General features: G+C 45.2%; 1 protein-coding gene across 3 annotated transcripts in view; it reads right to left on the reverse strand.

The window, feature by feature from the left end:
- The window catches only part of G3BP1 (G3BP stress granule assembly factor 1), a 57,574-nt gene that overhangs the window by 20,335 nt on the left and 12,204 nt on the right, over positions 1-25,035 (reverse strand). Inside the window, exon 1 of one of the 3 annotated variants that reach the window (XM_088447179.1) lies at positions 129-234. The exons of the other annotated variants lie outside the window; for them this stretch is intronic. The gene's annotated coding sequence lies outside the window, so the exon portion shown is untranslated. Of the gene's footprint in view, positions 1-128; positions 235-25,035 lie in introns of those variants that run through there. 3 annotated transcript variants of the gene reach the window in all.

Consider the following 25,035-nt stretch of genomic DNA (forward strand, 5'->3'; position numbering starts at 1 on the left):
GTGTAGGCCGCAGGGCGCACCAAGGTGATGGTGGCCCGCGCCACAGCGCCGCGACTATAGGACTCACGTCCCCACGAAATAACGCTTCCGAGTACCGGTTTCCTGCGGTAGTCGAGGCCTCTCCTTACCTGCTGGGGGTCCGGCTTGGGGCGGGCACTACGCTCTGGAGCAGCCTTGGTTTACCTCACACAAGCAACGGCGTGCTCAGCTGCCGGGTACATATAGTAAGAGCGCAGCCTAACCCACTGGGTCACTTTAGCCAATGGCAAAGCTCGGCTCATGATCCTCGGAAACCGATTGGCTTTAGAGCGTCAGATGGGCGAGTCCCATCAAGTGATCGATGACTTAAAGGGCCAATAAGGATTGTTGAGGTTCTCTTTGGGCAAACGTCTACGAGACGGAGAGCCTATAGAGATTCAGTACACTTCTCGGTGGGCGGGATTAGCAACGAGCGCTGCGACTCCGGAGAGCGCTCGGCTGTGGTTGGCGGGGCGTTCTCCACACCAAGCTAGTGTGGTTGTGGGGAAATGCAGGCCCCTGTTAAATTGTGCGGGAAACCCTGGGCCGCCATAAAGAAGGGCGGAAAACGGGCGCCCTGGCCAATCGGAGAGCAGAAACAGGGATGACTGACAGTAGCAATGTTTGTTTCTTAAAGATAAACTGTCCCATTCAGTCAGCTCATACAGCACAGATTTACCCCCTCAGTATTATTATTAACAGTCACCTACTGCTGCGAAGTATGGGAGGATAATATGCACATTTTACTATAGCCACCTACGGCAGTAATATATTCGGGTCATGAACTGAGCCCTGCTCATCCTGGCATAATACTTCATTAATAATGACTGATACCGGCAGGGAAAACCATGCAACAAAGAAAAGGCCATCTCTGGCCACCTGACATGTTTTACAAATGCTGCTGATATGTGCTGGAATCATGCAGCTGTAAAACCATTGCTTATTTTATTCAACAATATCCTCTTTACAAATGGAAATGTATTGGGATAAGAACTATTTTATTATCATTGTCTGCATTGGAAGGAGACATGGCAACACCATAGATCACTATGGGACCGCCAATTTGCCATCCCTACTCCAGCCATGTAAGTGCATTGGCCAGGGAATAACTAACCAAGGAGATGGCTTTCCTGTCCATCCTATCCTCCATGGCATTGGTTTACTGCTCAAGTGGCATATTTATTAGGACATTTGTGCATCCGAGCATGCGCAGTAGCTCTGCCAGGTAAGAACCCAGCAGGTTATTCCTTATTGCCGTGACAGGCATCGATAAGAAATTATGATTATTGGGGCAGAATTGCGGATTTTAAAAAAATATATATATGCCCCCAAGAGTTTACCTGCTTACACAGACCTCACATAACCCACTGACCCAGGGATGACCTGGAGCTGTAATTCAGCCACTTCCCACAGGGACAGGTCACGTGGACTGGCCTCACATCACACTCCCATCTCTCTGCATGCTGGCCGACCAGAGCTGCTCAGCCAGATATTCAGGTGGTCAGACCGGCCCAACAGGCTATCTGCCCTTTTGGCATTTGCCGGAGTGCCTGATGGCCATTACGGTCCTGCACTGACCCTAGGCCAACATTACTTTGTGACCGAATCATATAGCTCACAGGTTCTCAAACTCATTCCTCCGGACCCCAAACAGCAGGGCCGTCACTATTGTGGTGCCATGGTACAGGGCACCGCAGGGCAGGGGGCGCTGTAATGGCCTGTCAATTTTCTGTTTATTATCATTCCCACTTGCAGCTTCCTCTTTTATCCACAGCACCCCCTGGCCTCCCCTATCTCTTCCCTGGCCCTTCTTCAGGGTCCACAGGGTTGACCTTGTTGTATAGCTGGATCTGGATCCACGGGCACCACGCAGTTAAAAGCTTTAGCTCCCAGGATGTACTGGGTCCATCCTCTATACCCTGCCCCCGAGCTATAGGCACCTCAGTTTAAGGTGGTGCCCGGCCGGAGTAGGGTCACCGTTGCGCAGGGAGGGCTGATTAGCAGCCCCTAAGCTACTTAAAAAAACTAAAACTCATAACATTTTAATTTACTTTAAGCTCTTCAGAGCCGCAGCGTCAGACTGTCCATTGGACGTCTAAACTGTCGCTCCGTCACCCCGCCGGCGCCGCCAGTACAGATCTGGGGATCACGACAGGACCCTAGAGTCTGTGCTAACCGGACTCTGCGGGCTCCGAGGACTGCTTGATGGATCGAGACGGGGACAGGTAAGGTCGCTGGTCACCGCTTGCGGTGATCCGCATATGTATGCAGTCTGTTGCCTCCGGTCTCTGGGGACAGACCGGAGGTGCTGGCAGTGGCGGCTCCAGCTCCTGGCCCTCAGACTGTTACTTCCTATAGGGGTTACAGCTCTATATGCAGTCTCCTCCAGTGTCTCAACAGTCTGTTATTCCCTTCCAGGGACTTCCACAAGCTGGTCAGCCACCTTGGGTGGATGTGTTCTCTAGTTCAGTCCAGAGTTTAGCGGCCTCATCTTCGGCCTTTCAGACCACGCTACAGAGTGAAGAGCCTCAGAAGACGTCTAAACGCCAGGTTAGGTCATCCCAGTCTACGCAACTGTCAGATACAGACACATCATCAGATGATGGGGTAATGCCTGAGGGATCTGATTCGGATTCCCGTCCGAGAGGTGGAACCTAAATCTTCTATTAATGTGCCAGCATTGGTAAGGGTGGTTCGATCCATTATTGACATAAGGACCGGGACATCATCCTCTAAGTCCAAATACCAGAATTTCAAACAGGCAAAAGTGACTTCAGCAGTTTTTCCTATCTCTGACCAGCTGACAGCACATGTCGGAGGCCTGGCAATCACCTAGTAAGAGGTTTCAGCCGCAAAAACGTTTAGCTTCTAGTTATCAGTTTCCTGCAAGTCATTGCAAAAAGTGTGGAATCTCCGCCTGCAGTAGATTCTCACGTTACTCGCTTAATCAAGAATGCTACACTGCCTATGCCTTCCATTTCATCCCTAAAAGATTCCACGGACAGGAAGGTGGAGACTTGCTTGAAATCAATCTATTCTCTCTCAGGGGATGTGGCCCGCCCATCTCCTGGGTGGCTAGGGCCATTGAGAGCAGGGCTGGAGGATACTTTCCCTGAGGAGGCTCAAAGAGCTTTAGTGGGACAGAGGAGAGATGTTGCCGCCTATATTGGTGAAGCGGCTTTGAATGCCAGTCTACTGATCTCCAGAGTCTCGGCCGCAGCGGTGTCTGCTCGCCGCTCTTTGTGGTTACGCTCCTGGAGGGCAGATGCTGATTACAAAAAGGGCCTGGAGGCCTTGCCCTACAACGGGGAGATATTGTTTGCCCAGACCTGGACAAAATTGTAAACACCCTGTCAAAGTCAGCTTTTCTGCCATCCTCAGCTGCACCTTCAACGGCACTGCCCTTTGGCCTCTCCACGGCTCCAAGGATATTCACCAAAATTATGGCCTTCATGGCTGCCCATCTGAGGAGCCAAGGTATACAGCTTCTGCCGTATCTCGATGACCTCCTATTGCTGGCGGGCTCTCCAGAAGTACTTCAACATCTACACCTGACGATTGCTTGTCTGCAAGCGCACGGGTGGCTGATAAATTGGAAAAAGTCCTCCCTAATTCCCTCACAGAGGATGGTTCATTTGGGAGTCCTTCTGGATTCTCATCAGCAGAGGATCTTTCTAACCCCAGAAAAGATCTCCTCCCTACAACTGCGGGTGCGTAGTTGCCTGAACAATTGCCGGGTCACTCGGCAATGTGGGTTCCAGGGTCCATGGTGGCCTCATTAGACATGGTGGAATATGCCCAGTTCCATTCCAGGCCCCTGCAGGGGCTGATTCTTTTTAAATAGAATGGGTTACAACACCGGATCAGGACTCAGATTCTGGTGTTAAGTCTCCGGAAGTGCACCTGTTTCTGTCTTGGTTGCTTCAGACATCTCATCTCACCAGGGGTCGACCCTTTTGGATCCCCGACTGGGTTCTTCTGACAATAGATGCCAGTCTACGGGGTTGGGGTGCAGTGACAGGTCCACTTTCACTTAAGGGCCGTTGGACAGCAGAAGAAGCAATTCTCCAGATCAACATTCTGGAACTTCAGGCTGTGTAAAGGGCCTTTCAGTTGTCAAGTCACGTTCTCCAAGGAAAAGCCGTGCAGGTTCAGTCTGGCAATGCCACCACCGTGGCGTACATTAACCATCAAGGGGGCACTCACAGTCGAGCAGCGATCACAGAAGTGTCACGCATCCGGTCTTGAGCAGAGTGCCACCTTCCAGCCATCTTGGCAGTGTTCATTCGAGGAGTCCTCAATTGGGAGACGGACTTCCTCAGCCATCACAACATGCATCCTGGGGAATGGTCTCTTCACCAAGAGGTGTTTCAACTCCATGTGGACAAATGGGGCCTGCCGGAGGTGGACCTCATGGCCTCCCGTCACAATCACAAGTTGCCAGTGTACGTGTCCAGAACAAGAGATGAGGAAGCAAGCTTGGTGGATGCTCTGTCGGTGAGGTGGACATTCCAGTTTGCGTATCTAATCCCTCCGATATTCCTGCTTAGAGTTCTTTGGAAATTCAAGCAGAACACTATTGGCACTATTCTGCTGGTGGCTCCAACTTGGCCCAGACGTCTTTGGTACTCAGATCTCCGGAGTCTCTCCATCGACACTCCGTTCCTGCTGCGTCTACGTCCGGACCTGTTGTCTCAGGGTCCCTGCCTTTACCTGGGTCGTCTGTCTTTGACGGCGTGGCTCTTGAGACATCCATCTTAAGGTCCAAGGGCTTCTCTAGCTCGGTCATCAGTACGATGCTGCAGGCACGCAAGCATGCTTCAGCCACAATCTACCACAGAGTGTGGCATACCTATTTTCAGTGGTGTGGCACGAGAAATTACGACCCTCAAGTGTTTCGGGTTTCTAGGATTTTGGTGTTCCTTCAGTCTGGTTTGTACCTCGGCCTACGCCTGGCCTCCTTAAAAGTCCATGTTTCTACACTGTGCGTGGTTCCAGCGAAGGATAGCTCCGCTACCGGATATCCACAACTTTTTCCAATGTGCTCTCAGGATTCAGCCTCCCTTTGTTCCCCCAGTGGCTCCTTGGGATTTGGCAGTGGTTTTTCGGGTCCTCCATTTGAACCACTAGAGTCGGTGGAACTCAAGGTTGACTACTAAGACTCTTTTTCTCCTGACGATTGCTTCGGCCAGGAGGGCATCAGAATTGGGGACGCTCCTGTCCTCCCTTTCTGATATTTCACCAGGACAGGGCAGTGCTTCGCACTCGTCCAGGTTTTCTACCTTAAGTGGTTTCTAGTTTCCACATTAATCAAAAGATTGTTGAACCGGCCTTTCGGTCACCAGACCTCTCGGCTGGTGAGGCCTCCTTGGACGTGGTCCGTGCTCTCAAAATTTATGTGGACTGGACCAGTTCCCTTCGGAAATCAGATCCTTATTCGTACTCTATGGATTTCACAAGAGTGGCCGGTTACTAAACAAACTTTAGCTAGATGGCTTCGTTTGGGTATTTCTGAGGCTCATACACCGGCGGGCCTGCCTGTTCTAGCCTCTGTTAAGGCTCATTCTACTCGGTCTGTGGGCAGCTCGCCGTGGCGCCTCGGCTGTTCAGCTGTGTTAGGCGGCCACGTGGTCTTCCATCCAGACCTTTCTGAGGTTCTATGCTTTTGATACCTTCGCCTCTCAGGATGCTTCCTTTGGGCACTGGAGTCTCCTCTCAGTGCAGGAACATCCCGCCCTTAATTGGACTGCTTTGGGACATCCCCAAGGTGAACCCTGTGGACCCTCTATGGACCCTGAAGAAGAAAATTAGATATGGTAAGAACTTACCCTTGTTATCTCTCTTTCTTTGAAGTCCATAGGGTCCACAGGGCACCCACCCTGACGCACCTGGCTTCATAGTGGCTGTGTTACTGGTCATTGGCTTTCTGTCTCCTTTTCTGTGAGTATGGTTCTGGTGTCTTCCCTCTCTCTGTTGTTCCTCCTCCGGCCTTTGCTACTTACCAACTGAGGTGCCTGTGGCTCGTGGGCGGGGTATAGAGGAGGATGGACCCAGTGCATCCTTGGAGCTAAAGCTTTTAACTGCGTGGTGCCTGTGGATCCAGATCCAGCTATACCCCCAAGGTCAATCCGGTGGACCCTATGAACTTCGAAGAAAGAGAGATAAGGGTAAGTTCTTACCATCTCTCTAATTTTTCGGGTGCGCATATTTCCCTATTTCAAAAATGCTGTGACACTGGGCACCAAAAAGTCTAGTTACGGCTCTGCCAAACAGTGCATGCATTCCAGGTCTCCTCACAGATTCACAAGGGATATATTTATCTCCACCTGTAGATCTTTTAAAATGAGTCAGTGAGTAATGAATACACCTGTGCTCCTGCTAGGTGACGTGAAAAATGTGACCTGTGACAGAGTTTGAGAACCACCGATATAGCTTAACAAGAACTGTTCAGATCTGGTTGGACTGATTTGTAATATGCAGCCCTTAGCCTCATGCAAATGCCTCTTTCCTTATAGATTGTAAGCTTACAAGCAGGTCTCCTTTGCGTCTCTGTCTGTTATTACCCAGGGGGAGATTTATCAAAGGTTGTAGAGAGATAAAGTACTAACCCAATCAGCTTCTGTCGCTTTACAGGCTGAGCTGATTGGTTGGTACTTTTTTCTCTCCACTTTATCTTTCCAAGCTTTGATAAATCTCCCCCCAGTCTTGTTTTATTACTGTTTTGTTTATTACTGTTTTGTTCAATGGAATATTCTGGTGCTATATAAATAAAGGTTAATTAATAATAATAATAATAAACAAGAGAGTCTACCAAATAATCTAACCAGTATGCCATGATTAAAAAAAACAAAGTCCAGCAAAGACTATTAACCTAATGACCATTTCACCATCACTAATTCTATGCATAGTCCGGACTATCCCATCCCCTATCCATACCTTCCAACAGTCTACACTTTAGAATTGGGATCACTGCGTGCCGAAGGTACACGCATCCAAAAAGGGCAGTGGTCTTGTGGCACGCCACCCATTACCTTCATCACTCTAGGGACGAGCCCAACACTCCAGGAGAGGCTGGGCTGCCTCCAGGCTCTCTCCACACAGCATCAATTCAACGGGTGAGAGTGATCTCCCCCTCTCCTCCTCCCCCCCCACTGCGGTCCACGGGTGTGACAGTAGGACAGTCACTGAATAGCAGGACTGATTTGGGAGGCATAGTATGTTCATTATGGTATAGGGAGAAAGAGAACTAATTTGGTGTAATTTTGAAAAGTTCCATTGGCTGAACCGGATGCTGTGCTTACACCACTGCACTTGTGGCATCAGCACAGTGGAAAAGTACATACACCAGGATTGTGGGACCTATGTATAAACCAACCAAAAGAATAATAATAACAACAACGATAATAAGATGCACCCCAAAATATTATCCACAGGGAAATAATAAGATCACATCCCTGGCATTTTGAGTGAATCTTCCTAATATTAGTATCCCAAGGCAAGGAAATAATGTGCAGCAGTCTCCATTTGTGTCTAGTGAAGGGGTCAGCATTAATTAACCAAAGCTTCGGCTATTATTGTCACCCTTCCCATTCTGTATGATATTTGAGGTCTTGCATTAGTAAACTGATCAAGAAGACAGATTGAACTCCTGCCGTAGAACATGTTTTTTTTGTTTTCTTTTAAATGTTCTGCAGACTATTAAACTAATTAGCTTTTCACTAACACAAATTCTGTACACACACAATCAATGTTCTCATTGCTCATCATGTGCACTTGCAAAAATGTTGCGTCTGTCCAACATTTTTCAAAAATGTATCGCTATAGTGAGCTGCACCTCACTTGTCAGAATCCAAAAAGTGGTGTTTGGAGCAAAAATATATGTGACGTGTCCCAATCATGTTTCAAACTGATAACAATTTAGCCCATGTTTCAAACTGATAACAGTTTAGCCCTGCATGGATGTTTAGAATAGAACCCAATTAAAACATGTGCAACACTGCTCTGTACAAAATATAAGTTGCACATACTTTCATTTTATATGCTTGAAAGAAGACCCACATTGTTGACATTTTTTTTTCTTTTACCAATATTACCAATAATAAATCCAAAAGGATGTTATGTAAAACTCACGGTAACTGTAGCTCGGGATGGTGAAATGATAGAGGACAGCAAAGCGGTAATGACTGATGACGCCATGGGACACTATTCATTATTTATGAGATACGGTCTGTTCTAACAAGTTTGAGATCAGTAACATGAATATTATTATCCAAACCCAGTGACGTCAGGCAGAAGATGAAGCTGCAGGACCAGGTTTAAACAAGGCCTGCATTAGATCACTGCCTCATAATGAAATGGGTAACGCAGAAAGAAACCAGAGGCATTAGATACAGTCCCTAGCAGAATGTATCAAACCAATGACAAGCGATAATATGGAACTAAAGGTAACAAACTTTCCTTTGGGCCTGTTAAGTCCACATAAAGGCAAAAAAAATCAAAAACAAAAACAAAAATTCTCAGACAATATACAACAGTCTGCATTATATAAAAAAAAAAATAGTGCGCTATAAAAGAATTCCCATGTAAGATAAAAGGAGGCTCTGCACATAAATGATACAGAATTACATTGGCTAGAAGTCTGTGTAAAAGTAATTTCTCGTTTATCTTTGCAGTCATTGTGCTTTGTAGTGTTGTGTGCCCATGCTGGGTTTGGGTGACCTCATGCATTGATCACAAACCTTTAAATTCACAACCCTGAAATAGGAGCCGTACTTCAGAGATTAACCCAAGACATCTAAAAGTATATAATTACATCCGACACGGTAGACAACAGGGTTACATGTTACATTAGTGCTCTAAACTACTGAAAGGCTTTGACTACATATCCTAGTGGATATACCCATTTTGGACACCCTTTTCTATGGTCATCCAGCAGAATGTATCTACAGCAATAAAAGAGTTTTACAATGTATCGCATAACATGGATATTCAGATCTTCCTACCCTGTCTTCACTGCAAGAAACATTTACACCTGTCAGATAGAACCATTGTCAGACCTGTAGGAGGTCATTTATATCTGTGGTTGGTATGGGACACTAACATTGTACAACTACCAAATTATTTAATTTAAAGCCTTAGAGCAGGGGTATTCAACATGCGGCCCTCCTGCTGTTGTGGAACTACACATCCCAGCATGTCCTGCCACAGTTTTGCTAATAGGGCATGCTAAAACTGTGGCAGGGCATTCTGGGATTTGTAGTTCCACAACAGTTGGAGGACCGCATGTTGAATACCCCTATTTTAGAGCCACTGTTACAATGAGTTTGAAAACTGGAAAATGCAGTAAATGGTGAATGTTCTAGAATACTAAATACCAAGTAAAATTAATGTTTAAAATCCATATAAAGCGTGGACAAAATGTTAAATTTTTTTAACAAAGCATCCAAATAGTTTGCTCATTGTCTTCCCTACAACGGAGTCCAGTGTACTGAAAGAGCACTCCCATATAGCTCCATTGTATTTTACCAACCGTTAACACTTCTGAGCACTGCAGGTAAAGAGAACATTGACATTAAGCCAATTGAATGCTGCCCAAATTGTATCTGCATGTATACCTTACCACTGACTTATATTTGTTGTTGGAATAACAACAGAGCATGCTTATTAGACTTAGGGCCTGATTTAGAAATGTACGCAAACCAAACCAGATAGTTTGCATACATCTCTGATGGTTACTGATCTGCATTTGTGTAGGAACTGTACTGCACATGAGCAAATCTTAAACTGCGAGATCGCTTACAATGCCCCCTAAGCCACAGCATGATTCACATACTGTGACTGTTTGGGTGTGGCAACGGGAACCATTTTTCCAAAATGAGGCCCCCCGGCCCGAAGACTGCGCCTGGTCCTGGAGGCCCATCTGGCCCGAAAACTGCGCCCCGTCCCGGCATGAACAACCCGCGCCCCCCCCCCGGGTTGAAGGTACTTGTAAAGATGGGTAGCGCGGCTGGTGGGGGATGGTGCTGTAGCGGGTGGGGGTTGGTGCGGCCGCGGGAAATACTCCCGGACACAGACTGCATCAGTTCATGCTCATAGCAAGTCCCTGGAACAGTAGTAGCGGAGGTGCTGTCACGCCGCCGCATGCCACTGAGCACCATGGTCTTGCTCGGCGGTGTAACAGCACCTCCGCTCCTACTGTTCCATGGACCTGCTAGGAGCATGAACATCATGCTCCGACGGCTGGTATGTAGGGGAGAGCCTGGGGTGCTGGGGCCGTGCGCACTTCTCATACCTGGATTCACCGCTCCTGCCGCCTCCTCTGAAAAAAGAGCGACGGGGGGTAGTTGTTATTGAAGCAGGGTGTAGTGGAGCGGGGGGGGTAATAATTGATACAGGGTGTAGTGGAGGGGGAGGTAATAATTGATGTAGGGAGTAGTGGAGGGGGGTGGTTATTGATGCAGGGAGTAGTGGAGGGGGGTGGTTAGTGATGCTGGGAGTTGTGGAGGGGGGTGGTTAGTGATGCAGGGAGTAGTGGAGGGGGGTGGTTAGTGATGCTGGGAGTAGTGGAGGGGGGTGGTTAGTGATGCTGGGAGTAGTGGAGGGGGGTGGTTATTGATGCTGGGAGTAGTGGAGGGGGGTGGTTATTGATGCTGGGAGTAGTGGAGGGGGGTGGTTATTGATGCTGGGAGTAGTGGAGGGGGGTGGTTATTGATGCTGGGAGTAGTGGAGGGGGGTGGTTATTGATGCTGGGAGTAGTGGAGGGGGGTGGTTATTGATGCTGGGAGTAGTGGAGAGGGGTGGTTAGTGATGCTGGGAGTAGTGGAGAGGGGTGGTTAGTGATGCTGGGAGTAGTTTAGGGGGGTGGTTAGTGATGCTGGGAGTAGTGGAGGGGGGTGGTTATTGATGCTGGGAGTAGTGGAGGGGGGTGGTTAGTGATGCTGGGAGTAGTTGAGAAGGGGGAGGTGTTACTGGTGCTTGCAGTAGTTGGGGAAGTCCCAGGAGTTGTCCCCATTGATGTGCAGCCTCTGCTTCCCATAGCTGGGCTCTTTATATATCGGGCCTACATTATAAGCCTGCTGATGGTGAAATTATTATTACTAATGGCGCTAACTGCAGGGGCCAATATCTGGAATGCATCGCATTCCGGATATTGGTAAATCTGGCAGCATCGCAATCCCCATAGAAACCTATGGGGGATGCGGCTGCCATCGGGAATGGAGGGCCTGCTTCAGTCCCTCCTTAATACATCCGGGGGAAACTTAATATTTGAGGTAAACCTCCAAAAACTGGTGTTTTCGGGGATTTTACCTCAAATATTCAATGATAAATAGCCAACTAAAGTTTTAGCGGCCCAACACTGGCAGCTCTAATGTTGATTACCAGCACCTGAGTCTATTATGGAAAAATGTCTCATTGTGCACTAAAGATTAACAAAATGTTGTACTTACTATTCTATAGCTAAATAATGCTTTACATAACGGTTTAGCATTCATTATTTTTTTTTCTGTTTGTTATTGGATTTTTACAAAACTTTCATTCCGATGGGACCCAGAAACGGTCAGGTAGGACCCCAATTTAGTAAAGTGAGGGGTCTCAGGGACCCACAATTTTTTTGGCTCACCATGATCACTGAATAGTATTCTATACACGGTACATTGACGATCTCTTATGCGTGCCATACACGGTGCGATAAAGCAGCCGATCCAACAGATTGGTACGATTTGGCTGCTATATCACACCGTGTATGGGCCTGATGTCGGACCCAGTGCACACCCCTGGGGTCGTACATCGCACCCCCTGATCTTACTGCAGGATCAGGGGATGAGATCTGCGATCCCATGCAGCGCTAGGCGGGTAGGGGAGGTGGGACTCAGCCACCAGATCGCACCGTGTGTGGGGACTGCCCGATCTGTCGGACGTCTGATCCCCCGTCGCGTCGCACGGTGCCACTCTGTCTGCCACGCTTTACGGTTTTGGAAGGGCCCAAGTGATGATCTTGTTGCTATTATCGATAAACACAATGGTAGTGGGAGTCCAGTTAAATTGACGTACACCTTTAGTGACAAACATGTACATTATCTGGATGTCAATATTTGCATGAACTATTCTAAAGAGACTGATAGAAATAAATTACATCATCAAAGTTGTCATCCCAAACTTCTGATCGCAGGCCTTCCATATTCACAATTGCTTAGAATTAAGCATATTACATCCGGTCCTGTAAAAGCAGTAATCCAAATGAATGAAATGATCTGTAAATTTATGGATCATAAATCTCTGTATGCCACTAAAATGAAAGTTATGGGATTAGAATAGATGAATGGTTACATCCCAAACCAATCAAATCAATGTCTAAATTCATACCCTGGGTCAATAAGTATACTGAAGTCAGTAGCCATATTAATAATGTCTATAAAAAACATTGGCCTATTATCCAGACAGATGTGGATTTGAAGTTGTCTGATACAAAGATTATGTCTTGCTATACTACAGGCCGCAACCTTAGAGACATACTTGTTAAATCTGATATAATGAAAAATGGTCATAAGGCTGCTGATAAAAAACCTGGGTTGTATAAGGTGTACTTGCATGACATGCAGATATAGGCTTCCTGTTAATAGTTTCCATCATCCGCTCTCCAGAAAAAAAAAAAAAAGCTTATTAGACCTACATTAACCTGCAATACTAATTTTGTGATATAGCAAATGATATGCCCTTGCAGAAAACGTGTTTTGTATTGAATAGTAATGCGTTTTTAAATTTCCTGCTTAAACACACTGATAAGCCTCTCAAATCTCATCATAGTGAATGAGCATACTATGTCTCCATGTAAACTCAGCGTCACTACACTTTAGGTTCTACAAGAACTTTTAATTGAAAGAATAAGGTTGATGAACAATTTCCATTATATAGTGTATAGGTGCCTGCACACTAGGCAATATTTTACACGATTTGCCCAATTTCAGCGCATCGGAACGACAAATTGTGTAAAATATGTCCAAATCGTGAATGTCCACTCACGATCACAATGCCGATGCGCGTACCCATTGGTCGTACATCGCATCTTCAGATCTTACCTGCTGCAAGCAAGATCTGCCAATCTTGGACATGATGAACAATAGATGGTTTGTCACATTGGACACTTTTTAACACCAAATCGTGTCCAGGGCTCCCGGGGAGCTGCTGGGGAGAGTTCAAGGGAAATCGGACACGACATCGCATCGTGAGCACATCGCATATGTGTAGGCACTTTTAGACTTACTGAATTAATATAAATAACTCTACTGATAAAACACAAATTGCAGTCAAAGCTATTGGTTCCACAGACACAACCAACCACACTCTGCTTGGGGCCTTGAACCACATCACTCATGTACAGTACAGTGGTATTCATTCCTCTACACATTATTAGGGAAGTGCAGACTGAACACAACTACTACCGAACGCCTTGCTAGGATGGCCTGGCACTTTATGCCTCTATTTATCATGGGAATTAGGACAACAGTCTCCAAAGAGGTATGTCAGCCTTGTATTACAATCTCTCAGCGGTGATGTTTGTCAATGACTGTACTTCATCTACTTTCCAATTCAGCGACGGTACTACAGTACAGTAGGTGGTGCTTCTTATTGGCTTCAGAGATACACCTCAGATCTTAAATATGATCTTGGCCTCTAGAGAGGAAAAAAGCCTGGAAACCTCAGGGCCGATGACATACTAGTAACCATCTCACAATCTCACATTCATTATACTACCCCATCTACTTCAGGAGATTCAGTCATGTCATGAAATATCTGTTGTGTTGTTTGGTTCACAGTATTGAGCTGTGGGCCTGATTCAGCTTGGTTTGCAAGGCTGGGATCGCACGCACCCGCTTGCTGCGAAAATATGCTAATGAATGCAATCGCACGGCAACTGCAGCACTATACCAAGACGCCCATCACTGTATAAAGCCGCCCACTTCCCATGACATGTACATTACAAGTCAGCAAAAACATCGGTAACATCGAACCCATAAGCACAGTTGTGGATGACCATGATCTGCCGCACAAACTGCTAAACTTTCTGTCACCAACTAAATCTCTGGCTACGTATACAATCTTAATTATGCACACCCCTGTAACGGCGTTCAAACGCACAGGCACGCCTGCGTTTGCCCGACCGCCCCCCCCCAAACAGTCACTTCCTATCAATTACTGTGTCATGAGACTGCGTGCTTACTGCAATTGATTCCCGATCACAGCGATCAGTTTGCGCAATGAGATGCATGCATAGAATGCAAACATCGTTCGGCTGCGTGCACTCCCAGCCTTTTGAACCAACCTGAATCAGGCCCTGTGTCCACAATCAGCACAGCGCAATGATCTATTAATATGGGGAAATATTGAGTTTCAGAACAAATACTTAAATAAATCTGAAATTCTAAACCTTAATATTCTGCTACAGGCTCAATAAAAAAAAAAAAAAAAAAAAAATCCTATTTGAAATTTTTTACTATGAAATGTATTTCCACCAAAACCTCCACCCACCAATACTCTGTTATTAATACAGACACGGTGAGAACATGCAAATTCCTCTCTAGTAGGGCCACGTACATTACAATACCAAGGAGGATTTCTCCTTACCAGCATGTTTTGAAAATTGGCGGCTTTGACCGATGGCTTTAAAGCGGCAATAGAGTTTAAAGAATAAATTTCTATTGCCGTCTTAAATACATCTGTCAAAGACGACGATGAGCATTAGCTTTGGAAACACTGGTTCTACTCCCGAACCTGTGATGAAAGAACACTTAAGGTGGGTACACACACCTGACACATATCTGCAGATGATTATCGTTCATACACACTTAACGGCCATCATCTGCTTGTGCCCTCGGGTGCCGGTGGGCGGTTCGGGGGCGTGTCCCGCCCCCTTCTCCCGGCTGCCGCTGTGTGTGTACGGGTAGACACACCTGCCCATGGACAGATATGTCTGCAGACATATCTGTCCATCGGCTGTGCAGCACAGCCAATGCAATATGTCAGTGAACGCCGACGTTCACCGACATATCGCAGGTACACACTGGCCGATGGGCAGCAGATACATTGGCCGATCAATTGATCGGCCAATGTATCTGTCAGTGTGTACCCAGCTTTAGAAAGCATTGTACACTGGAATCAGTGAAGCTCTTTGCTATCAGATCTAATAATTAACTAATCATTTACTGAACTAGTATAGCCATTTCAAGAACTACAGTACAGTAAGATAGTAATGTAGGCCTTGTACTGCAATACGTCAAACATCTTTATCTTTTGTTACAGTTCAATTATTAAATGCTCATTTAGCTATAAGAAACAGCAGCATATAATTATATAGCATTCTGTTACTGCTTACATGTGTTTTTAGTTTTCTAGCAAATGTGTATCTTTCAGTGTCCTCTACCCTACTATGCCTGGGTTGACAAAACTCCTACTGTTTCCACTTCCCCTTCTCAAAGCTTCATCTCTCCAACAGATTCCCATTGATTCACTCATCCAGGTAAGCTACAAAGCTTTGTATTAATAGACATTCTTATTCTGCTATTTATAGGAGGGCTTCAGCCAAGCTGCCAAGCTGTAAATCAGTATGAAATGGTCCAGGGGAAGTGTAGGAGGTGACAGAAAAAATTCCCTTTCCCTAAATTAAAAATAGTCACTATGGAAGTATTTAAGCACTTGCCAAGATGATATTATTATTAACCCAACGGCCACTCCATTCAGTCTGCCTGCTTCAATAAATAGCTGATCACTGCCAAAAGGTCTGTGGACTTCTGCTTACAAAAATCATGGAGAGCAAAGGGATTATTGACTGATGAGAGGAGAAGACTGTTTACCTGAAAACAACAGTTCTAAATGTCACTCACCAGACATACACCTAAACATTATTGGCTAGATTTATTAAATGTAATTTTTGACTGAAATAACAACAGGCAGACCGGCCCTGACCAAGTTGACGCCCTAGGCATGACTCTGGCTGGTCCCCCCCCTCAGTTTGGGATTTTTTGCACGTATTGCATATAACACACACTGACCCAGAGTCTGGAAGTATGGGGGAGGTTTTTTTAGGATTGCAGGTGCTTGCTGAAGGTGCGTTTTTGACACTTTTTAATGCTTGACTTTAGCAACTTTAAAATATGCTTGCACCCATTTTGATGTACCCCAAATTTCCCCCCAAAAAATTTGCTAAATGCTATTCTTCACCACTGTCCCAAAGACGCTAAATAGCGCCTATTGAGGCCTTTCAAAGACGCCATATACCTTCAGCAGGGCTAATGGAGGGTAAATATAGTGAACCCCCATGTCAGAGCATCTTTTGGGGGTGTTAGGCTGATTTCCCCAAAAACGACAGGACTTTTCGCAAAATTAGATTTCACCGCGCGATAAGTTTCCGCCGGCAAAACCTCCGATAACAGTGAAAAGTCCGACAGCGGACTTTCCGGCTCTAATTGTCTATTACCTAGTTTTGTTCTATTAATGTTTCCAATTCTGAAGCGCAGCAAAATATGTTGCGCTATTTAAGAAACTGTTCGTAAAATAAACTCTCCGCACAGCACCCCTCTCCCTCAACACAGCACAGAACCCTAAGCTCTCCACTAACAGCACACTGCTAGAACTAAATACAAAAAAGAGACAGGTTATAGGGTACATTCTCTGTTCACAGCACAGTGCCCCTCACCCCTCTCCCAACAGTATAGCACCCCTCATCCAGAACAGTACAGCACCCCTCATCCAGAACAGTACAGCACCCCTCACACAGCACAAATCACAGCACCCCTCACCCAGCACAGTCAGCACCCCTCACCCATCAGTCACAGTACAGCTGACTTAGTTAAGACTCGTCACAGGGCTAGTCAGTACAGGCAGCTGTGGCTGCCCCTGCTTTTCCTGGCTCCTTGGTGTGTGGAGTGAAGCCTGATGGAGGTAGAACAGTGACGTGTTTCTCATGAGCTCTGCAAATATCCATGGGAGGAGCTGCTGCGGCTGGGCATGGGATGCGGTCAATATCCTGACCGCGGAGAGTCCGGTGGTCAGAATCCCAGCGCCGGCATGCGAAACACCGGAATTCCGAAGGTAAGTAGTGGGGTTAGGTTAGCGTTCGCGTTAGTCACTGGGGGGGGGGGGATTTAGGGTGCGGGGAGGGGGTGGTCAGGGTCAGACACTGGCTGGGGGGGGGGGGGGGGGAGGGGGGAGTTCGAGTTCAGGTACCGGGGAGGGAGGTTTAGGGTAGAGAGAGGGGGAGGGTTAGGCTACCGACTGGCATGCAGAGCCGCAACTATACATTTTGGTACCCTGCGCGAGAAAGGGCATCGGTGCCCCCGCACACACACACACACACACACACTCCCATGACACACGCTCTCCCAGATGCAGCACTCAACCAGTCAATAAATGTAAATTATCCTTACTGTGCCAAGGATAAGGTACTAATGTAACAGGAGACTAAATAAACAATAATATCTTCTCGTTTGCCATCATCTTATTAAAATGAAGACACAAGATGATCCTGTGTCTTCATTTAAATAAAATGATGGCAAACAAGGATATATTATTGTTAGGTGGTCACCTGCTTATACCTGGATCAGTAATGATCATTTTATTATTATTAACATATAACATTGTAATCTGCCCCCCACTCCTCCTATATGCAGTGACTGCCTGTCGCTCATGTATGGTCGTCTCATAGCTCCTCACTGCTCTTTCCACTGTGGCACCAAGCACCGAGTGCAGGAGACATAGGGGAGGCAGAGCTGTAATTGATAGAGATAGGCAGGGACCAGGTTGGCACCGCTGCAGTGAAGGTGCCGGGCCGGACGCACCACTACTGATATACACAGCAGCAGGCGCCAGGCAAAATAGAGCTTGCAGTGGGCAGCCAGTTCCGCCCCAGGGCATCCTGCGCTCTGTGCGGTGGCATCGGCCGCACCACCCTAGTTACAGCCCTGCTGACAGGTGTCGGTATCCTAACCCTGTCAGCATCCCGTAGGCATGCGTAGCAGCGCTCCCGCGGCCATTTTACTTGTAGAACAGAAAGAGCTTCTGCGCATGTGCAGAAGCGGATTCTGACAACTGCCCAGTCGGAGCTGAGCTCTGATCGCGGTAGCAGCCGCTGAGTCCTGCTGCCCAAATTCGCCGCTGGCCCTAGGCATTCCCGATGCCCCTAGGCATTTGCCTATAATACCTAAGGCTAGGGCTGGCTCTGGCCTCAGGAATCAATGCTAAATCAAGCTTGTTTAACATGGATTCGTGTTGCCATTTTAAAACTATCAGCCTTGTAAAGCCAACATTTATAGTGTTCATTCTAGCACCATGCATATAATTCAGTGAGGAGGGCATATTTTAAATTTGAAGGGCAACATTTTAGACGTGATGTATCACTACAGCTACTGTAGCGATAAGTCACGTTTAAAATGTTGCCCTTAAAAATTAAAATACGCCTTCTTCACAGATTACGTGCAGGGTGCTAGAATGAACACTAATTTAGTAAATCTACTATGACTTTTAGGAACCATCATCAATTTGATTAAACTCTATACAGACAACGGCTAAACTTACAAGTTATGACCTGACCCCATGATCATAATACAGTGCTACTACACTGCAACACTACACCTACCAGTGGCGTTTTAAGAGTGAAGAGGCCCCGTGTGCAGGGTCTCAGCTGGCCCCTCCTCTCTAGCAGAGCGGTAGATGTTGTCTTATTGCCAAAATCCTCTGCGCATGCGCAGGTCTCCGGAAATTTGAAGCCTGTACCACGTTCTCGGAAACATCTCTATTGCGCATATGCTAAACAACCGGAAACTGTCCGTCGCGCCATTTTCACAGTGATTTCTGTTGTTCTGCAGTGCCAGCTGCCGTGGAACTCCAGAGAGGCAAGTATAATTATGGGGATGTAGTCAAGATCTTGACAGTCAGAATGGCAATGGTCACATCATCAACAGTGGCACCCTGATGGTCACAATCGCTACAGATTCAGTTTGGTAACAAAGAGAATCATCTAATTAAGAAAGTGTTGATAGTAGGGAGCACACAGTGATGATCCAATAAAATACAATAGAAAAACACAAAAGTAACAATGAATTGTATTCCCAAAATAAAAAAATCTCTTAATCTCTCAATAAATCTGCATACTGTAAATCATCAATTCTGCAGAATATAAACACACCAAGGACGTTTGCACACTGTCAATATATATCAAATCGATATTCCAAAAGAATTGGAAAAACTACAGATCAACCTGTGACCATAATATCCCACTTATGCACATCAAACCTGATTAAATCACCATCAAAAAATCCTTGACTAGGGAAAAAAAAAAAAATCAGTCCTTTAAACACAATCCAGTATAAATCTGATAAGAAAAGATATCCCAGGTGGGATGAATTCTCACTTAACCGAAGAATTCTTTTTCCAAAAACAGCTCCAAAATTGTCGGTTTCTTTTATGATTCAATTATGTAAAGAACATAAGTTTAAAATTATCCATCACTATTTTATTTGAAAAAAATATAGATTTTTTTAAAACCCAGTATTCCATAAAAATAGCAATTTTTATGTTATACTGTAGTGATGGCCATTGACAGCTGTACCATTGATGGTTCAACCATCGTTAGAAGCCATCAATTGTTTAGCGATTGATCAAGATCTGTGTAGACCACAACTGCCGATGTTTCCTAAACATCGATTGAGGCTTGCCATCAATGGTGCAACATTGATGGCCACCAGCAATGGCAAACCACTTGTTTTCAATCAATTGATGTTTGCAAACCATCGATGGTCGGTTGCCATCCCTAATCAGATTGATACTGGGCTGCAGGCTTAAATGCTTTGATCAAATCATGACACAATCCCCTTTGTTTTATTTGCTGCACACACATAAATTTGTAGAATATTATTGTTAGCGCCGATAGCAAAAGTTTTTCTGTTTTGTATACATTTATGGCATTAATATTGCCATGCTGCTGGTACCATGTATGATATGGGTAAAACCGAGCGCGGGCATATTTCTTTTCTATTTTGTTTCAAAATTTAGCCTTGTGCTATCATGGCAGTTTTCAATTAAGGCTATAAAATGCCTAGTTTGGTGTGGCTAATAGCCAGCCCCTGTATAGATGTGTCCCTCTGTATCTAGGAGGTGAGTACATTTAACTGCAATGTTATGATGTGCTGGGCATATACAGTCAGGTGCATAAATATTGGGACATTGACAGAATTTTCATATTTTGGCCTCTATTCACCACCACAATGGCTTTGAAATGAAACAAACAAGATGTGCTTTAACTGCAGACTTTCAGATTTAATTTGAGGGTAATTACATCCAAATCAGGTGAACGGTGTAGGAATTACAACGGTTTCTATATGTGCCTCCCACTTTTTAAGGGGCCAAAAGTAATGGGACTATCAACTCAAAAGCTATTTCATGGACAGGTGTGGGCTATTCCCTCGTTATTTCATTATCAATTAAGCAGGTAAAAGGTCTGGAGTTGATTCTAGTTGTGACATTTGCATTTGGAATCAGTTGCTGTCGGCTCTCAATATGAGATCCAAAGAACTGTCACTATCAGTGAAGCAAGCCATCATTAGGCTGAAAAATCAAAACAAACCCATCAGAGAGATAGCAAAAACATTAGGTGTGGCCAAATCAACTGCTTGGAACATTCTTAAAAAGAAAGAATGCACCGGAGAGCTCAGCAACACCAAAAGACCCGGAAGACCACGGAAAACAACTGTGGTGGATGACAGAAGAATTATTTCCCTGGTGAAGAAAAACCCCTTCACAACAGTTGGCCAAATCAAGAACACTCTCCAGGAGGTAGGTGTATATGTGTCAAAGTCAACAATCAATAGAAGACTTCACAAGAGATAATACAGAGGGTTCACCACAAGATGTAACCATTGGTGAGCCACAAAAACAGGAAGACCAGATTAGAGTTTGCCAAACAACATCTAAAAAAGCCATTACAGTTCTGGAACAACATCCTATGGACAGATGAAACAAAGATCAACTACTACCAGAGTGATGGGAAGAGAAGAGAAGGAAAGGAACTGCTCATGATCCAAAACATACCACCTCATCAGTGAAGCATGGTGGTGGTAGTGTCATGGCATGGGCATGTATGGCTGCCAATGGAACTGGTTCGCTTGTATTTATTGATGATGTGACTGCTGACAAAAGCAGCAGAATGAATTCTGAGGTGTTTCGGGCAATATTATATGCTCATATTCAGCCAAATGCTTCAGAATTCATTGGACAGTGCTTCACAGTGCAGATGGACAATGACCCGAAGCATACTGCAAAAGCAATCAAAGAGTTTTTTTAAGGCTAAAAAGTGGAATGTTATGCAATGGCCAAGTCAATCCACTGACCTGAATCCGATTGAGCATGCATTTCACTTGATGAAGACAAAACTGAAGGGAAAATGCCCCAAGAACAAGCAGGAACTGAAGACATTTGCAGTAGAGGCCTGGCAGAGCATCACCAGGGATGAAACCCAGCGTCTGGTGATGTCTATGCGTTCCAGACTTCAGGCTGTAATTGCGGCTGCAAAGGATTTGCAACAAAGTATTAAAAAGTGAAAGTTAGATTTAGGATTGTTTAGTTTGTCCCATTACGTTTGGCCCCTTAAAAAGTGGATGGCACATATAGAAACCGTTGTAATTCCTACACCGTTCACCTGATTTCGATGTAATTACCCTCAAATTAAATGTGAAAGTCTGCAGTTAAAGCACATCTTGTTTGTTTCATTTCAAAGCCATTGTGGTGGTGAATAGAGGCCAAAATATGAAAATTCTGTCAATGTCCCAATATTTATGCATCTGACTGTATGCTAGTGTTAGGGACCTGCAGAAAAATGGGGTCCCTTGATGCTGGGCTGCAGGCTTAAATGCTTTGATCAAATCATGACAAAATCCCCTTTGTTTTATTTGCTGCACACATAAATATGTAGTATATTATTGTTAGCACTGATAGCAAAAGTTTTTCTGTTACATATATGAATATATATTAGTATATCGAACACACACACTAATTATATATATATATACACACATATATCTGCTCCTGCTTACACATACATGTGTGTGTAATATATATATATATTACACACACACGAGTGTGTAAGCAGGAGAAGAGATAAAAATATATATATATATATATATATATATATATATATATATATATATATATATATATATATATATATATATATATATATATATTAGGGATGTGCAGGCTCGGATAGGTTCGAGTTTGCACGTGGAGTTCGGATTTTTCCCTCCAAAAAAACGGAACTCAGAACGAGGCAAAACGTCATCTTACATGGACGAACATCATCATTCCTGGACAAAAGACCAGGAATGATGATGTTCGTCCATGTAAGATGACGTTTTGCCTCGTTCTGAGTTCCGTTTTTTTGGAGGGAAAAATCCGAACTCCACGTGCAAACTCGAACCTATCCGAGCCTGCACATCCCTAATATATATATATATACATACATACACATACATACACACATACACACCCTCTTTACACACATCGCAGCCGGAGAAACAGGACACAATTTTGGGGTTCTCGTACAAGCTGGTCGGAGCCAGTCTTTATTGTGCCAGGTACATTAATAAAACAAAACAAACAAAATCCTAACCCATCTGGGTTCTAACTAGCCAGTAAGTTCCCTCACTATCAGAACACTAAACAAAATCCCCGTCCACAGTACCTTCTGGTTTACAGCAGAAAGAGTGTCTCAGAGCAAGGTAACCTGCGGCCTGCTCTCCCAGGTATGAGACACACAGCTACAACTGAACACAGCTTAAAATCAGCCAGTTCCAGGTGTAACCCCTAATGAGCCTGCTACCAGGCTGAAAGGCCCAAAACCTGGAGTGGTCTGTGGATGGAGCCCTCCCTCTCCTCACATCCACACCCCCAGGACCCAAACCGGTTTTTCCAAAAGCCGATACTCTGGTCTGTTTACAAAACAGACTTCTCCTGGGGTTTTTTAGAACACATTGGCCAAAAACCTAGGACAAACGTACCTGCCATTGACCACTTTACCAGTGCTTCTATCACAAAATATTATTATATATATATATACACACACACACACACACACACACACACACACATATATATATATATATTACTTTATACAGTATATTTTGCCCGATCACTGTGGCCAGCAGTGATCGGGGACTTGGGGAGGCAGAGCTGAGGCCGGGAAGGAGTGGGAGGGGCTGCCGAGGTACATAGCAGCAGCTGCGGCTACCAGAGCCGCTGCTGCTGACTACACAGTGATCTTACTGATCACTGTGTTCCAGAGCCGCTGCGGGAGGATGTCCTGCTAGTGGCATGGATACATAGCAGCGGCGGTGGCTACAAGAGCCACTGCTGCTCGTACACAGTGATCTCACTGATCACTGTTATCCGGAGCTGCAGCGGGAGGGTGTCCCGCTAGTGGCTCGCTTACATAGCAGCAGCGGCGGCTACCAGAGCTGCTAGTGGCCCGCTTACATAGCAGCAGCGGCGGCTCCTCGACCACTGCTGGCCACAGTAGCAGCGGCTACATGAGCCGTGGCTGCTGTTTCTAGAGGGGTGCCGCCAGATTTTATTGTATTTATTTAACAATGGATATAACCATATATTATATACACACACACACACATACATATACAGTCAGGTGCATAAATATTGGGACATTGACAGAATTTTCATATTTTGGCCTCTATTCACCACCACAATGGCTTTGAAATGAAACAAACAAGATGTGCTTTAACTGCAGACTTTCAGATTTAATTTAAGGGTAATTACATCCAAATCAGGTGAACGGTGTAGGAATTACAACGGTTTCTATATGCCAAAAGTAATGGGACAAACTAAACAATCCTAAATCTAACTTTCACTTTTTAATACTTTGTTGCAAATCCTTTGCAGGCAATTACAGCCTGAAGTCTGGAACGCATAGACATCACCAGACGCTGGGTTTCATCGCTGGAGATGCTCTGCAAGGCCTCTACTGCAAATGTCTTCAGTTCCTGCTTGTTCTTGGGGCATTTTCCCTTCAGTTTTGTCTTCATCAAGTGAAATGCATGCTCAATCGGATTCAGGTCAGTGGATTGACTTGGCCATTGCATAACATTCCACTTTTTAGCCTTAAAAAAACTCTTTGATTGCTTTTGCAGTATGCTTCGGGTCATTGTCCATCTGCACTGTGAAGCGCCGTCCAATGAGTTCTGAAGCATTTGACTGAATATGAGCATATAATATTGCCCGAAACACTTCAGAATTTATTCTGCTGCTTTTGTCAGCAGTCACATCATCAATAAATACAAGGGAACCAGTTCCATTGGCAGCCGTACATGCCCAAGCCATGACACTACCACCACCATGCTTCACTGATGAGGTAGTATGTTTTGGATCATGAGCAGCTCCTTTCCTTCTCCATACTCTTCTCTTCCCATCACTCTGGTACAAGTTGATCTTTGTCTCATCTGTCCATAGGATGTTGTTCCAGAACTGTAATGGCTTTTTTAGATGTTGTTTGGCAAACTCTAATCTGGTTTTCCTGTTTTTGTGGCTCACCAATGGTTTACATCTTGTGGTGAACCCTCTATATTCACTCTTGTGAAGTCTTCTCTTGATTGTTGGCTTTGACACATATACACCTACGTCCTGGAGAGTGTTCTTGATTTGACCAACTGTTGTGAAGGGGTTTTTCTTCACCAGGGAAATAATTCTTCTGTCATCCACAACAGTTGTTTTCCGTGGTCTTCCGAGTCTTTTGGTGCTGCTGAGCTCTTCGATGCGTTCTTTCTTTTTAAGAATGTTCCAAACAGTTGATTTGGCCACACCTAATGTTTTTGCTATCTCTCTGATGGGTTTGTTTTGATTTTTCAGCCTAATGATGGCTTGCTTCACTGATGGTGACAGCTCTTTGGATCTCATATTGAGAGTCGACAGCAACTAATTCCAAATGCAAATGTCACGCCTAGAATCAACTCCAGACCTTTTACC

This window comes from Taudactylus pleione, unplaced genomic scaffold (genome assembly GCF_031769625.1).
Source record: "Taudactylus pleione unplaced genomic scaffold, aTauple2 ptg000422l, whole genome shotgun sequence".
Taxonomy (NCBI): domain Eukaryota; kingdom Metazoa; phylum Chordata; class Amphibia; order Anura; family Myobatrachidae; genus Taudactylus; species Taudactylus pleione.